This window comes from Macaca nemestrina, chromosome 16 (genome assembly GCF_043159975.1).
Source record: "Macaca nemestrina isolate mMacNem1 chromosome 16, mMacNem.hap1, whole genome shotgun sequence".
Taxonomy (NCBI): Eukaryota; Metazoa; Chordata; class Mammalia; order Primates; family Cercopithecidae; genus Macaca; species Macaca nemestrina.
The window spans coordinates 21,108,561-21,122,803 of NC_092140.1; the positions used below are offsets into that span (position 1 = coordinate 21,108,561).

At 34.3% G+C, this 14,243-nt stretch overlaps 1 protein-coding gene and 1 long non-coding RNA gene across 2 annotated transcripts in view; one reads left to right on the top strand and one right to left on the bottom strand.

Moving 5' to 3' along the window:
• Positions 1-14,243, bottom strand: part of LOC105477190 (glypican 5) — a 1,465,510-nt gene that overhangs the window by 313,184 nt on the left and 1,138,083 nt on the right. The window lies entirely within an intron of this gene.
• LOC105477177 (uncharacterized) overlaps positions 1-14,243 on the top strand; it is a 34,051-nt gene that overhangs the window by 18,983 nt on the left and 825 nt on the right. The window contains exons 2-3 of the long non-coding RNA XR_984517.3: positions 2,430-2,524; positions 6,904-7,027. This is a non-coding gene — a long non-coding RNA (uncharacterized lncRNA). The remainder of the gene's footprint in view (positions 1-2,429; positions 2,525-6,903; positions 7,028-14,243) is intronic.

The following is a 14,243-nucleotide window of genomic DNA, read 5'->3' on the forward strand; positions in this document are numbered from 1 at the left end:
GAACTAGAAATGCCATTTGACCCAACAATCCCATTACTGAGTATATACCCAAAGGATTATAAATCACTCTACAATAAAGACACATAAACATGTATGTCTATTGCAGCACTATTCACAATAGCAAAGACTTGGAACCAACCCAAAAGCCCATCAACGATAGACTGGATAAAGAAAATGTGGCACATATACACCATGGAATACTATGCAACCATAAAAAGAATGAGTTCATGTCCTTTGCAGGGACATGGATGAAGCTGGAAACCATCATTATCAGCAGACGAACACAGGAACAGAAAACCAAACACTGTATGTTCTCACTCATAAGTGGGAGTTGAACATTGAGAACATATGGGCAGAGGGAGGGGAACATCACACACTGGGGCGTGTTGTGGGGTGGCTTGCAAGGGGAGGGATAGCATTCGGAGAAATACCTAGTGAAGATGACGGGTTCAAGGGTGCAGCAAACCACCATGGCACGTGTATACCTGTGTAACAAACCCGCACGTTCTGCACATGTATCCCAGAACTTAAATATGATTTAAAAACCAAAAAAGAAAGTAAAAAGAAATGGGAAAAAGGAGGAAGAGAGGTAGGGAAGAATGAATGAAGGAGTGAAGCAATAGAGAGGCAAAGAAAGGAGACAGAAAGAAAGAAGAGTACGACAGGAAGGAAGGAGGGAGGTGGAAACGGATAGATAAAAGGAAGGAAAGAGAAGGGAAGAGGAAAAGGGGAGGAGAGAAGGAAGGTCAGGTGGGGAGAGGAGGAGAGGGAATGGAAGTGGAGGATGAGGAATAGATAATCCATTTTTACATATGCAAAATGTGGTTACTCTAACCAGACAAGTTTGGAAAATTTCAAGTTATTTGGTGAGTTAGCCTGGTCTAATGAAATTAGCATCAGACAGGGAATCAAAATAGTTTAGTTGTAGTTCTGAATAGACCACCAGTTTCCAGTGTAATTTTAAAGAAATATATTAACCTCATTCTTCTTTAAGCTTAACATGAAAAATTAATTGTTCAGACCAGCATCTTTAAGATTCCTTCTAGCCTTAAAATCCTATCCTCTCAAAAATTTCCATAATAGGAGACAAATTAAGAAAAAAATTAAAAAGACAAATACAGTGATGCTATTAAGATGAGACATTTTTTCAGTGTCTTTATAATTGATTGGATTTATAAAACGCCTTCCTCATGCAACTAGTGTCAACTTTGTATCTTAAGGTTTGTTTGACTAAGGAGTTTGGAATGAGCTTCTCACTTGGTATGTCAGCAATGAGACATGGAGATGGATAATATACTCTTAGGCTGGCAGGATTTTGACATTCATTACCGAAGATGTCGCTGTTTATGAGATCTGTGGGAGAGCTGTAATGTACTAGTACACCTAGGAGACTGGTTGTAAACTTATATTAGGCAATCAGGGAGATGATGATAAACACTACTTGAAAGAAGCTAGTGACATGAACATATTTTACTCGATGCCTGGAATACAAGAATTCAGATAAGCCTATGCATATGTTTAGCTCTGACAGTAGAATTTATAGTCTGTGAGTTGATCAAATCACATAAAAATTAAAACTCCTTGAAGAAGTCAGTTGTATACTTTTACTGATCACTTGAGCTATATGGTGCAGTTAGAGTTGCCTTTGAAATGGAAAGTATTTATTTAAGCCACAGATAAAAAGGTTGTTCTTAGGAACCTTTCAGTCACAATTTCAATTATTTTCTGACATGATAAATTTTCTTTCACAGATGCTTATAGCAACTACACTACTGTAAATCTGCACTTGAAAAATGCTTTAATATTTAACTTTGAAATATGCATTCAGCTATTTACATTTAAAAGATTGTTCATGAGTTGCTAAAACATAATGTAAATGAATACCTTCTCTTCATACTGCTTTAGACATGGAATTTTAAATGTGGTAACAGTTCTTGGAACACCCCTTAATTGTAAGCCAAAAACAAGGAGATATGAACCTTTTCAGAGCTAACAACTGCAACATACCTCGTTACATATTTTCTTTGATAAATATGAACAAAGCAGGAGATTTGAAAAATGCCAAGAGCTCAAAACTTACCAAGAATTGGACAGACATACACACTAATAAACCTGCATAACGAAAATGATTAAAATTTGATGTATTTGACTCTTTTTTTCTATCATTAATGTATACAAAATTACGATATTTAATACATATACAATGTTATGGACTTTTTAAATTAAATGTATACCAAAAGACTTTGTTCAGATCATCAGTCTCCCAAAACCATGATATTCATGGTTACTCAAGGCTATATTTGTAGATATGCCATAATTTAATAATTTCCCTACCTGAGAACACTTGCTTCAGATCTTTGTCGTTATAAACAATGCCAAAATGAAAATCTTTGCTCATAAACTTTCTTTTCATTTTGTTTTTCCTTCAGGTTGAACAGCTAGAGTGGGATGATGGAATCTAATGGTTTACATTTTCTCAGTGCCATCTGTATAAATTACCAGACTGCTTTCCAATCCAGCAGAGGTGAGAGGGCCTATCTCTGAATATTCCGATCTTTGTAACAAAAAGTATGCTAATTTAATTAAAATAGCACCTTGTTCAAATCTATTTTCCTTTTGTTAGCAGTGAAATTAACATTGGCATCTTCAACTTTTTATTGGTATACATCTTTCATTCATATTTTTACGTATCTGTGTATGTATTCAGTATTCATTAAAACTATTAACTGAACACTACTATTGGAAATGTATCTGACATAGATAGTTGGGAACTATAGTCAAATGGTTTTTAAAATGCTGCATTTTACCATCTGCCATGAAAAACAGTACCACATATTGGTGTACGAAAGGCTCGGAGGTGATGCACATTAAATAAACTTGAACATTTTTTAGTAAAAGACACCCAAATACATTGTAATACTCATCCATTTCTCATATAAGTATTAATATTTTGGTAAGCTAATGTTACATGAAAAAAAATCCTGAAAATTCACTTATATCTGTTCCTTGTCTAATTTTTACAGTTTTTCATGCTTGCATCTTAATTTAATACATATTTTGAATAAGATAATCATGATTATCAATGATCACACTATTCCATTGAGGTGAGTTTTTATATTGTCCTCAAACTTGCTATATTAATTCCAACCTCCATGCCTTGTTGTTTCCATTTCTAATATACAAGTGCAAGGGAAATTTCAGTTTGAAAGAAGTTTCAGTATGAAATTTCAATGGCAAATAAAAGCTGTGTGCAAAGTAAGTTATTGGCAAAGAGGATCACGTGAAACCAACCAAATAGTCCCATAGACATTTTTTTAAATAAACAAAGAAATGGACTATTCTAGTCTTAAAGCTTAAAATTTGCATTCGTTTTATTTGAGTTCCTTCCTCAAGAACTTACTCCCAGGCCTCTCAAAAAGTGTCAAAGAACAAAAACTCACCAAATCACTGCCTCCAATGAGATGCCAGAACCCTCATTCACCGCAATGGCTTCTGGACCCCTCCCTAATTCCTGTTTTCATTTCTTTCCCACTATATAAACCCCTAGTTTTAGTCAGTCAGGGAGATGGATTTGAGGCTGAGCTCCAGTCTCCTGTGCTGCAGCGCCTGATGAAAGCCTCTTCCCTGGCAATAGTTGCTGTCTCGTAATTGCCTTTCTGCGCAGCAAGCAGCAAGATCTGGGTGGAACCCTTGGTGTTTTGGTAGCATGTGCATGCACAGAAGAGAAAGGTTAATGAACAAAGAGTAGAATGAAGCAGACATGAAAAATATATGGACTCAGAGAAGAAACAACAGAGAGAGAAGCCACAGCACCATGGGTCTTCATGGCTTACCCCGTGAAGCCCAGCCACATTCCTGACTATGGAAGTCTGACATTTCCCAGAACTATTCAAAGTAACCCTTTGAAACTAACCTAATTTAAATGGGCTCCTGTTCTTTGCAATTTAATGAATTTTGACTAGAACTCTATTATCTCTTTTGACTCTGTGGGCCAGAATCGGGCACAGAAAGAGTCAATCTAGATCAAGGAAAGATTAGAAGATCAAGGAAATGGTTGCATAGGTATCTTTGGAAGTACAACTGAAAACTAATACGGCTTTCTTCCTTAAACCTTTGGATGTGTTTGTCTCTCCTTTCCTATCCTCCTCTAGCTATTATTTCTTGTACTATATGTTTTGACATTTTATTATATTTTGTACCATTCATGATTTTCTTTATATCTTAATATATAATCCTTTTAAAAATTTAATTCTATACCATTTCATTTTACTGCCTAATTCATATTTTGTTTCCTCTACTACTTGTAAGCTTTTTGAGTACAGAGACTATATCACACGATCTTATATTTTTCCATACATGAAATACTCACTAAAAGCTACTTGAATTAATATTTTGCAGTAAAGGTCTAGGGAATTTTCCCACCGTACTAAAAATTACATTTTCTACCTAAAAAATCTGGTAATGATTCTGCCTTCCATTAAATGCTGTGAAATACATGTGGAATGTTATGTCTGAAAAATACTGTCTAGGAAGTTACTGTTTTGAGACAGAACACATATAAAATAAGTGATTACATGCCATCATCCTCCTTTGCTCAAATTTTTTTGTCGCTGTTCCTGCTTGGTGCAGAAGTATAGTCTTCCAAGGTGAAAGGCCTTGAGAAAGGAAAAAAGTTGTATAGGACAAAACTATATTTCAAGGAAGCCTGATTTCTGTCATTTATTTATTGGAGACAGAGTTGCACTGTGTTGCCCAGGCTGCAGTGCAGTGGCACATTCACTGCAACCTTTTCCTCAGGCTCAAGCGATCATCCTATCTCAGCCTCTCAAGTAGCTGGGACAACAGGGTGCCACCCTGCTCAGCTACTTTTTTTTTAAACTTTTTGTAGAGACAAGATCTCACCATATTGCCCAGGCTGGTCTTGATCTAATGGGCTCAAGTGATCTTCTCACTGAAGCTTCCCAAAGTGCTGGGATTAAAGGCATGAGCCACCTCACCGGGTCTGTTTCTGTCATTTAGTATCAGTGCCCAAGTAGTATTGGAGGAAAAGGCTTTGCTATGAAGAAAATTCACATCTTTAGTTAGGTTTATGAATTGCAAATCTAACTTGTGTGAAAGTTTTATTAACAACATAAGCAGTTCAAATCTTAAATACCAAGTACCCTGAAAAAGATGGGGTTCCTATAATAAAAAGGAAGGAAATAAAAAAGTTGACCCCCCCCATCATGAATTCCCATTAATCTTACTTTCCTCTGTCTGGTCCTTTTGCTCTCACAAAGCAATGGCTTTCATACCAGGATGTATTTTTTTCTGATGAAAACCTACCAATGAGATCTTTTCAAACATACACTTACCCTCTATTTAATATTATGGGGCTTGAGTTTCTGCTGAGCATATGTTAAACCAAGACGTGGGACTGATGAGATACCTGTTTTAGGTACTAAAACTCACTCTTACGTAAAAAACATACTTATATTTAATACTCAAAGCTATATTATGCTGGTTTCAGTATAATATACAATAATAATACAAGGAAATGAATATTCACATTATAAATAATTCAATGCAAAGAAATGTTCTGATGGTAATGTTAATGAAGAAAGAAATAGAAGATTTAGGAAAAAAGTAAAGAAATGAAGAGACATTTCACAGTTTATCAAGATAGGCTTTGCTAGCTCAAAGAAAACCCAGATGAACTTACAAAACCTATAGTATGAGAACATGTAGCAAGATAAAATAAAGGTGGAAGTTAACTCTAAATTTTTACATGTATTTTTATCATACATATTTTATTTAAAAAGTACTTTTAAGGTAAATATTTGCATATTAAATTCTTTTTCCCATTGGATTCTGTAATACTATTTGAAATAAATTCCTATGATATAATAAATATCAAGAAATGAACCAGCTTTTTAAAACTGCATTTATATGGAAGAATGTTTTTTCCATAAAGCAGTAATAATTATTCTGTAATTTGTCATAAAATGAGACTGTCATATAGAAAGGATTATGTTAGCACTTGCCAAATTAATATAGTTTAAAAAAAAAAGTCAGCTTAATAAAACTGCCACTAAGGATCTACCTAAACCCACATTGTTTTGATTGTTTATGACTCTGTTTGTTATATATTCTTTCATTTTGCAAAAGATGTTGTGTTTTACAAATAAATTAGTGTATTGGGACCTAAAGGAAAATGAAATAAGAATGTTAAGTAACCACTCTTGAAAATATGAATAAACAATGGAGAGGTTTGGACCTGAAACCGCAGTGAAAATAACTAAGTCTTCATATAGTTCATGCTGTATTACCATAATTTTACAAATCCCTGAATAAGCCAGATTTAGAGATTATAAAATGAAAAGGAAAGAGATTAGACTTCAGTCTTTTTGGGGATCCTCTGATAAGTGATAAAAAGAATTGGTGCCAGCTTGCAGCAATCCTATTTGGTGTCACATATAGCGTTTTATATTTCTTTGGGATTTAGTAACCCACATTCGGATATTATACTATTTTGAGTGTTCCCTCAGTTATAAGCCACTTACATCATCTTTTGTCTTTCATCCAAATCTATTACATGAAATATTTTTATTTATCATCTACTCCTCCTAGAAAATAAGTTCAATGAGATCAGATAGTTTGTTTTCACAATTTTAATAATCATCAATGTCTAGTTCAAAGTTGGCATATAATATATATATTGAATTAATGAATGAATGTTTGAGTTATCATGTGTATGATTGTCTTACTGAGGTCGAAGAGCTAAACTACAGCCCGTGGATAGGAGTTTTCCCTAAAAGAAATTGTCATTTGTGTCACTTCTGAGGAATTAAATGGGGACTTAAGAAACTGAGCAATAGAAACTTCCTCTTTCTTTGGAAGTCAGTGTTGAATTTTTATTTGCAGGCTGGAGATATGGATATAGGGGATGAGCCTCCTGCCTTTAATTAGAAGCAGCCCCAGGGTGAGAAAAGGAAGCAACCATATAAAATTCTCTAAAGTGCATCTGGGGAGGTGCAAGAGTTAACAGGTAACTTAATGACACTCTACTATCCGATGTCCAAATTTGATTACTTTTAAATGAAAAATGTCAAACTGATCTCAGTTGGACTGTGTGAAATGATAACCATATTACTCCTACCCTTAGGACAACATAATTCATGACAAAACATAATATAAAAGTGGTAGTGTATCCTTCCCTCAGGAAACCAGAGAGACAGCACCGTCCCTGATCACTGACAGTGGAGATCAGTACTCACAGAATATCAGTCTTCGTTGTCAACAGAGGCAATGGAATCCTAGCATAACCTGGAATAGGAACAGTGAGTTTGAGGAATGGTTTTTGAACTGAAGCAAGGCAGAGCATGTGGTGTGGGGCACTCATATCTGGCAAGATCTGATGAAGGTGATCACAAGATTTAATCTGTTTATACAGACACATACTATATGTATCTTTATATATAAAAAGATGCATATGTATACATATGTATCTGTATAAACATGCCTCTTTACGTGAATATACATATACAGAAATATGTATATACAGTGTATTATTTTTACTGGATTGCATGTAATAAAATATATGTTTTTTCATACTTCTCTCAATGTATTTTAAATATATATATTCATTGTAGCAATCCAGTAAAAGTAGTGTATCCTAACACTAGTGATCTATTCAATATCCAAGCATGTAATATTCAGTTTTAGGTAGCCAAAAATCTGTTGTAACACTATTCTTACCTAATAATAATATTTTATTACATGGGTATGATTCCTTGAGATCAATGAGATTATGGATGACTCACATGAAGTTATCACCTGTCAGAGTAGAAAAAGAGCATAGGCTTTGGCTTCAGGAAAATCTGCCAAGTTTCAACATCTAAGATGTGGTAAAACGAGAAAGATTCTACAATCACAATGAAAGCCTTGATATTAGAAACTTCAATTTCTGTCATATTGTGCTAAGGATTTAGGTCTTTATATTACCTGCTCAGTATCTGGGCTTTTGCTATAAAGGGAGGTAACTATTGAAGGATTTAAGCAGAAAGTGATAAGATCATGTGTGCTTTTCAAAATATCACTTGGGAATGTATATGGAGATCCCTGGAAAGCATTCAGAGGAAGATCATCATTTATGTAATGATTCATCAATCTCAGTTTGAAAGAGTAAGAACCTGAAATAAGGTAGCAGTAGGAGAGACATACAGAAATGTGCACAAATGTGAGTTCTTAAGAAAGTACAGTGGAAGGCATTTATTCACACGTGAGGGTGTGAAAATGGTGTTGACATAGGAAAAATAAAGAACTCAACCCAAATGTTTTACTTAAATTGGAAACCTTGAATATTAGAGATAATGTCCGGGACCTATCAAACCCTTTTCCTCTTCGGTACACAACCAGACTGCATTTCCCAGGCTTCTGTGTACTTGTCTGAGGCCACAGGGGTAAGTTGTAACCCATATGATTGGCTGTAAGTATGTATTCTACTTTCAGACATGGGAAAACAAAAATAAAAACAAAACAAAAAACTTCAATGCCATTCTTCATGTTTTCTCTCTCTCTTTTTTTTTTTTTTTTTTTTTGCCTCCACTGGCTGCACTGACAAAATACAGTGGGGAACTCTGAGGCCTTAGTGGGTGGATGGAAGTGGCACTAGATGTGTCCTTGAATAAATGCAGAGAGCTGAGCCCTTCCCTCCATCCTGACACTAATCCATATGCCCTAAATTGAACTAATGCATGAGGAAAAAAGTAGCGCTTTTTAACATGGAAGCTCCTAAGATTTCATTATGTGTTTTATTATAGAATAGCTCACCTCCCTGTCTAAAATCTGCAAGTGTTCTATAAATTCTCTAGTAATGAGAAATTTGATATGATACTTAGGACAATGCTGCACATTATTATTTTGTTGTTTTGTTCTGGTTTTTGGTTTTGAGACAGGATTTTGCTCTGCCGCCCAGGCTGGGGTGCAGTGGCACAATCAGAGCTCACTGCAACTACCTACTGGGCTCAAGTGATCCTCCTGCCTCAGCCCCCAGAGCAGCTGGGACTACAGGTGCGCACTACCATGCTAGGTTAATTTTTTAAATGTATAGTAGAGACAGGGTTCTGCCATGTTGCCCAAGTTGGTCTTGAACTCATGAGCTCAACTGATCCTCCCACCTTGGCCTCCCAAACTGCTGTGATTACAGGCCAGAGCCATCATATCCAGCTATATTTATAATGTGTTATTGATTTTAGTGCTTAATATGACTAGTTCTATGGTGTGATAATTTTTCTTAATATTTTTGTTGTACTTATAAAATTCTAAGTTAAAAGTGTTTTCTTATATGTTAGGAAGAATATTTAAATTAGGTAAGTCCAGCTGAGACCTGTGATCAGAATTATGGTGGTTGGAGTGGGCAGAGCAGCTAAACAGCAGGTTACTTACCAGCTGGTTACATTACTGTATTATATTAAGCCACCTAGAGACAGTTACTATTCTTTAACGTATTTTTGTAGCTTATGTCATTATATTTGTTGCTGATTTGATCATTAATTCAATTATTTGAGATTTGATATGTAAAAATAATATGTTTATTATAAGACCTTAAATAATATTCCATCAGATTTTTTTTTTTTTTTTTTTTTGCGTACATTGGTATTGGAGTTCATTTGCTTGTTTTGTACAGTGTAAAATCTTCACTAAATCTTAAGGTGAAAGCTGTTTTATTTTCATAGATTCAGTCTTTAAGACTCATCCTAATTGCCATATTGAATCCGTGCAAATTGTTGATTTAAGGCCCCTTGCACTGAGAATTTTAAAATATTGGGCAGGAAGGCAAAATTTTAACTATTTGTTAAAATATCCTAATCTGCATTATATATATTTTAAATTAACAACCCAATATTTTGAACTCTTTTTTTAATGAAGTATTCTAAAAAGCAAGATTCAGTCTTAAATATTCTACCTTAAAGAGAACATGCAAATATAATTGGCAGATAATAATTATCTTTTTTCTCCAATGTAAAATGGATTGACACTGGTGCAGTAATAATTCAGTACATCCCACTTAAGCTAAAATTTGCTTCATTAGATTTTCACAGTTCTTATCCTACAAAAGGCATAAGTTGCAAGCTTTATGATCATTGTAAGTGCCTATTTCTTTCAAGAAAATAGCCTAACCCTATTTTATAAAAATTTTATAAAATATGGGTACCCTATTAAGAAAGAATTGTTTTAATGACATATTTAAAGCAGTACTAAAATAGAACTCAATTTTTAAACTGCTTCTGCTTAAAGAATACTTAACACACACATTTACCTTATTAAATTAAATTTAAAATTCATGTTACAGTCCAAAAGTTCCTTTCCTTAGAACATCTATTAAGCATTTATCAAAGACAGTGAGTTAATTTAAGATTTTAATATATCACTTCATCAAGAAATAAAGTATTGATATAAATCACTTAAATTTTGATAGGTCCTGAAATGCTTAATTCCAATACGTACCTTATCATTTAGAGACAGAGATACTAGACATTACTATAAATTGTATTCCATAATAAAAAAAAGACAACTCTGTAGTTAAAATTCTGGAAGGCATGTCATAAAAATTGACTTATCATAGGGTTATACAAGGCTCCTTTCATAAAGGAACTCTGTAAGCTAAGCCAATTTTTATTCTGATTGGCATGACTTACATTAGTCAAAAGGACCTGCATGGCCAAAAGTCTCTTTCTGAAAGTTTATAAAAATGCAGCCAAATGTTAATAATTCCTGGAAAAATTAAGACAATCAGAAATAGAAATAACAGGTGGCAGATTTAGTACAGCATTCCCATACTAAAATGTATGATATTTTACAGTTTTTGCAGAAGCTCAAAATTGGCACTACTGAGCACAGAGACTGCCTTTATTGGATATCATTTTAGCTTTCAATTCTCTAGTGGTTAGCATTTTTGGAATAGACAGATATTTCAAATTAACTCATTTTTTCCTAAGTTTCACATTACAGTGGCAAGGAATAAAAATTCAATTTTTATACTCAAAATTATTATTCGATGAATCAACATTGAACTAGCAGTGGTTAACTACCTAATGATAGTTTAACCATTTTCGTTAAATTCAGGGGAAAAGAGCTTTTATATCACAACTAAGTCACACTTAAATATTTTCTTTAAACCAGAATTTTTCTTATCTATTTATAGCTTGAAATTAGTAGTTTTCTCTATGTTATAGAAACTAAACTAAACCTAATGAATCAAAGTTAAGAACAATTTAGTATTTAAGCTCATGAAAGTAATGCATTTAAAGGCCGTTCGAAAGTGTCTTAGTGGAAGTGGTTACAGTAAGTTCTATCGAAAATAATGATATTGAGATAGCAGCTTTATAAACTAAGCTGTTTTCTTCACAGCAATTTTAATAAAAGAGCTGTAATAACCATCTCCACCTCCTTCTTCCCTCTGTTTTCTTGTACTCACTCCACCTGACATTACCTATCCATTACTGCAGTGATTTTACTCTTCTCAAACTCATCAGTGATCTTCATTTTTCCAAATGCAACAGCCACACCTTACACTCTATTTTACTTGTCCTCTTAGCAGCATCCAACATGATTGGCAGTTTTGACTATTAACCATCCTCTGCTCTTCTCTGATACCACTTCTAAATTTTTCTCACACTGCCTGCCTTTTCCTCCTCTGTTGGACGTATACATACGGGTAGGTCCCAGAGCTCTGCTTTGGGCTCTCTTTACCTGTTGATGTTTTTCTTTTTTTTTAAATCTACAGAATCTCATATATTTTGGGATCTTTAGGTTTAAATATTTACTGTGAATTTATAAGTCCAGCCCTGACCACTCACTCAAATTCCAGAACTATATATCTAATTGCCTTAAACTTAGCCAGCGTGAACATATCTCTTGGTTCTTTCTTATACTTGTTCCTCATCTGTACTTTTGCATCTCAGCCACAAGCACAATTATTAATATGTACCCAGTTACTCAAACTAACAGCTTAAAGTTATACTTACTTCCTAGATTTCCATTATATTTAATACCTAGCTCTTCAAGATGTCTTGATAATTTTAAATCCAAAACACATTTCAAATCTTTCACTTGTTTATAGTTATTTTAATAATAAAAATAATATAAATATTATCTCTAGTCTCCTAAAATCTCTGAAGTCTTCTAATTGGTTTTCCTGTTTCTGTTCTTTCCTTGGTATCCCCCTAAAACATCCAAAGTCATGGCTAAAAGGTCTAATTAAGTCATCTGATTTCCTCTTTAAAATCCTTCTATGTCTTCCCACTTAGACTTTACATAAAAGTAACATTCCATACTCTACAAGGTCCTCCCTTACAAGGTCCTGTGCGATCTGGCTCCTACTCTCCTGTCTGACTTTTCTCATGTACCCCATTACACACATCTTTCACCCACACTGAACTTATTTCTGTTTTTCAAATATGTCAAAACTCCTTTTGGAGTCGGGGATCGTGACACTATCTATGGAGCTAGTGAGTGCAGGGGCACTCTGACCCCAGGTTATGACAGCACAATTTTTTTTAGCATTAATTCTCATTCACTGATGACCCAATTGGCCTATCAACATTTATCATATTTTTTATTTTTCTTATTGCTCTTAATTACCTTCCATTTTCTTGCATCTTTGCATGTTTATTGTTCTATATGTCTATAATTCCATACTGTGGAACAATACCTGAACCACAATAGGTTTGCAAAACAAAGTTTGTTGAATAAAAGAACAAATGAATGAATATTATATAATGGGGAGCATGAAGTCAAGGAAGGTTTTCCGTGTTCTGAAGTAACATTTAAGACAGGAGACACTTGAGCATGTTTATGTAATCAAGGGGTAGTGAACAGTGAGAAGTTGGAGATTCTATTATAGAAATTGAGATGATAACTGAGAGCATCAAGGTGGTAAAGAGACATTCAATGCTTAACACTGGAAAGAACAGTAAAGATTGTGACTAAGAAAGGGGTTGATAAGGAAGAGTTTTAATACAGAGGAGTATACAGCTGTCAATATTGGGATCAGAGCAAATTTCCAGCAGGATTAGCTCTCATGGGTAAGATCACCATCAGCTAGTGCCAGAAGTAAACTCCCTCCACTTTTCCTTTGGTAGTTATTTTGGAAGAAGAGAAAAGACTGCATCAAATGACTGTCTGCTCTGACAGAAACTGCCCTTATCTTTTGCAGTAGTCCCTTTAGAAATATAATTAAGTATACTAGGTGGAATCTGCCTTATGATTTCAACCAGGTAGACATATTAGAAACATTTAACTTTTTGCCTTATATTTATGCTACAGTTTCTTCTTCTCATACACTTCTTACTGTCATCCACAGTATTTTCTAAGCTTATGTGATTATTGTTTCTAACACACACACACATACACACACACACTTGAATCTATCTACTTCTGATTCATTCTGATTCTCCCAGTTTTCACTGTATTAAATAGTATCTTCAAATGAGGCAGTTCATATGCTCACTTGAAAACATGTGACATTTTTCTTCTCTGAATCCATTATTTACAATTCAGAGTACTATGATAAACAGAGCAAAATCTCTCCACTGTGTAGATTCCATTAAACAAATGGTAGCAATAAAAGCAGAATTTCATAAATAATTAGTGAGTAGTAGACCAAACAGAAATCATCCACTGTGAGATGACTGAGGAAAATCAATGGGAGGGCTAATGAGACTGTGCAGAATCAATCACAGCAATATGTCATGTAATGGTATGGCCTTTCAGTCATAGCCGCTTTCATAATCATTTGCATTTAAGATGGCACAAAACTGAATGCATGAACTTGTTTTTCTTAGTTCATAAGCCCCACTCAACCTTTCTTTATTTTTCAATACACTTAGAAACCCAAGCATTGGTCATTAACTGAAATAAAGAGGGGCTTTAAAAGGTTTTCAATGTTATTCATCCCTATACATCTCCGTATCTTGTGTTGAATTCATTCTTGCCTAAATTTACTTCTGGACCTTGTATTTAGCTTGCAAACCTTCATATTTAAAAATGATGTGACTATTAATAATGTCTACCTAAAAGCTGTTTCTGAGGAGCCTAAAACAAATATAAGCAATAACTATTTGTAGCTCCAAGTGAATGGATAATCAAACTACAATAATCAATATACCACTTTCTGTCTTGCTTTTCTGATATGCTCTCAATGAAAGGACTTCAGGAGTTGGCCTCACCACAGGTCTAGGAGAACAGATAGAAGTTTAATG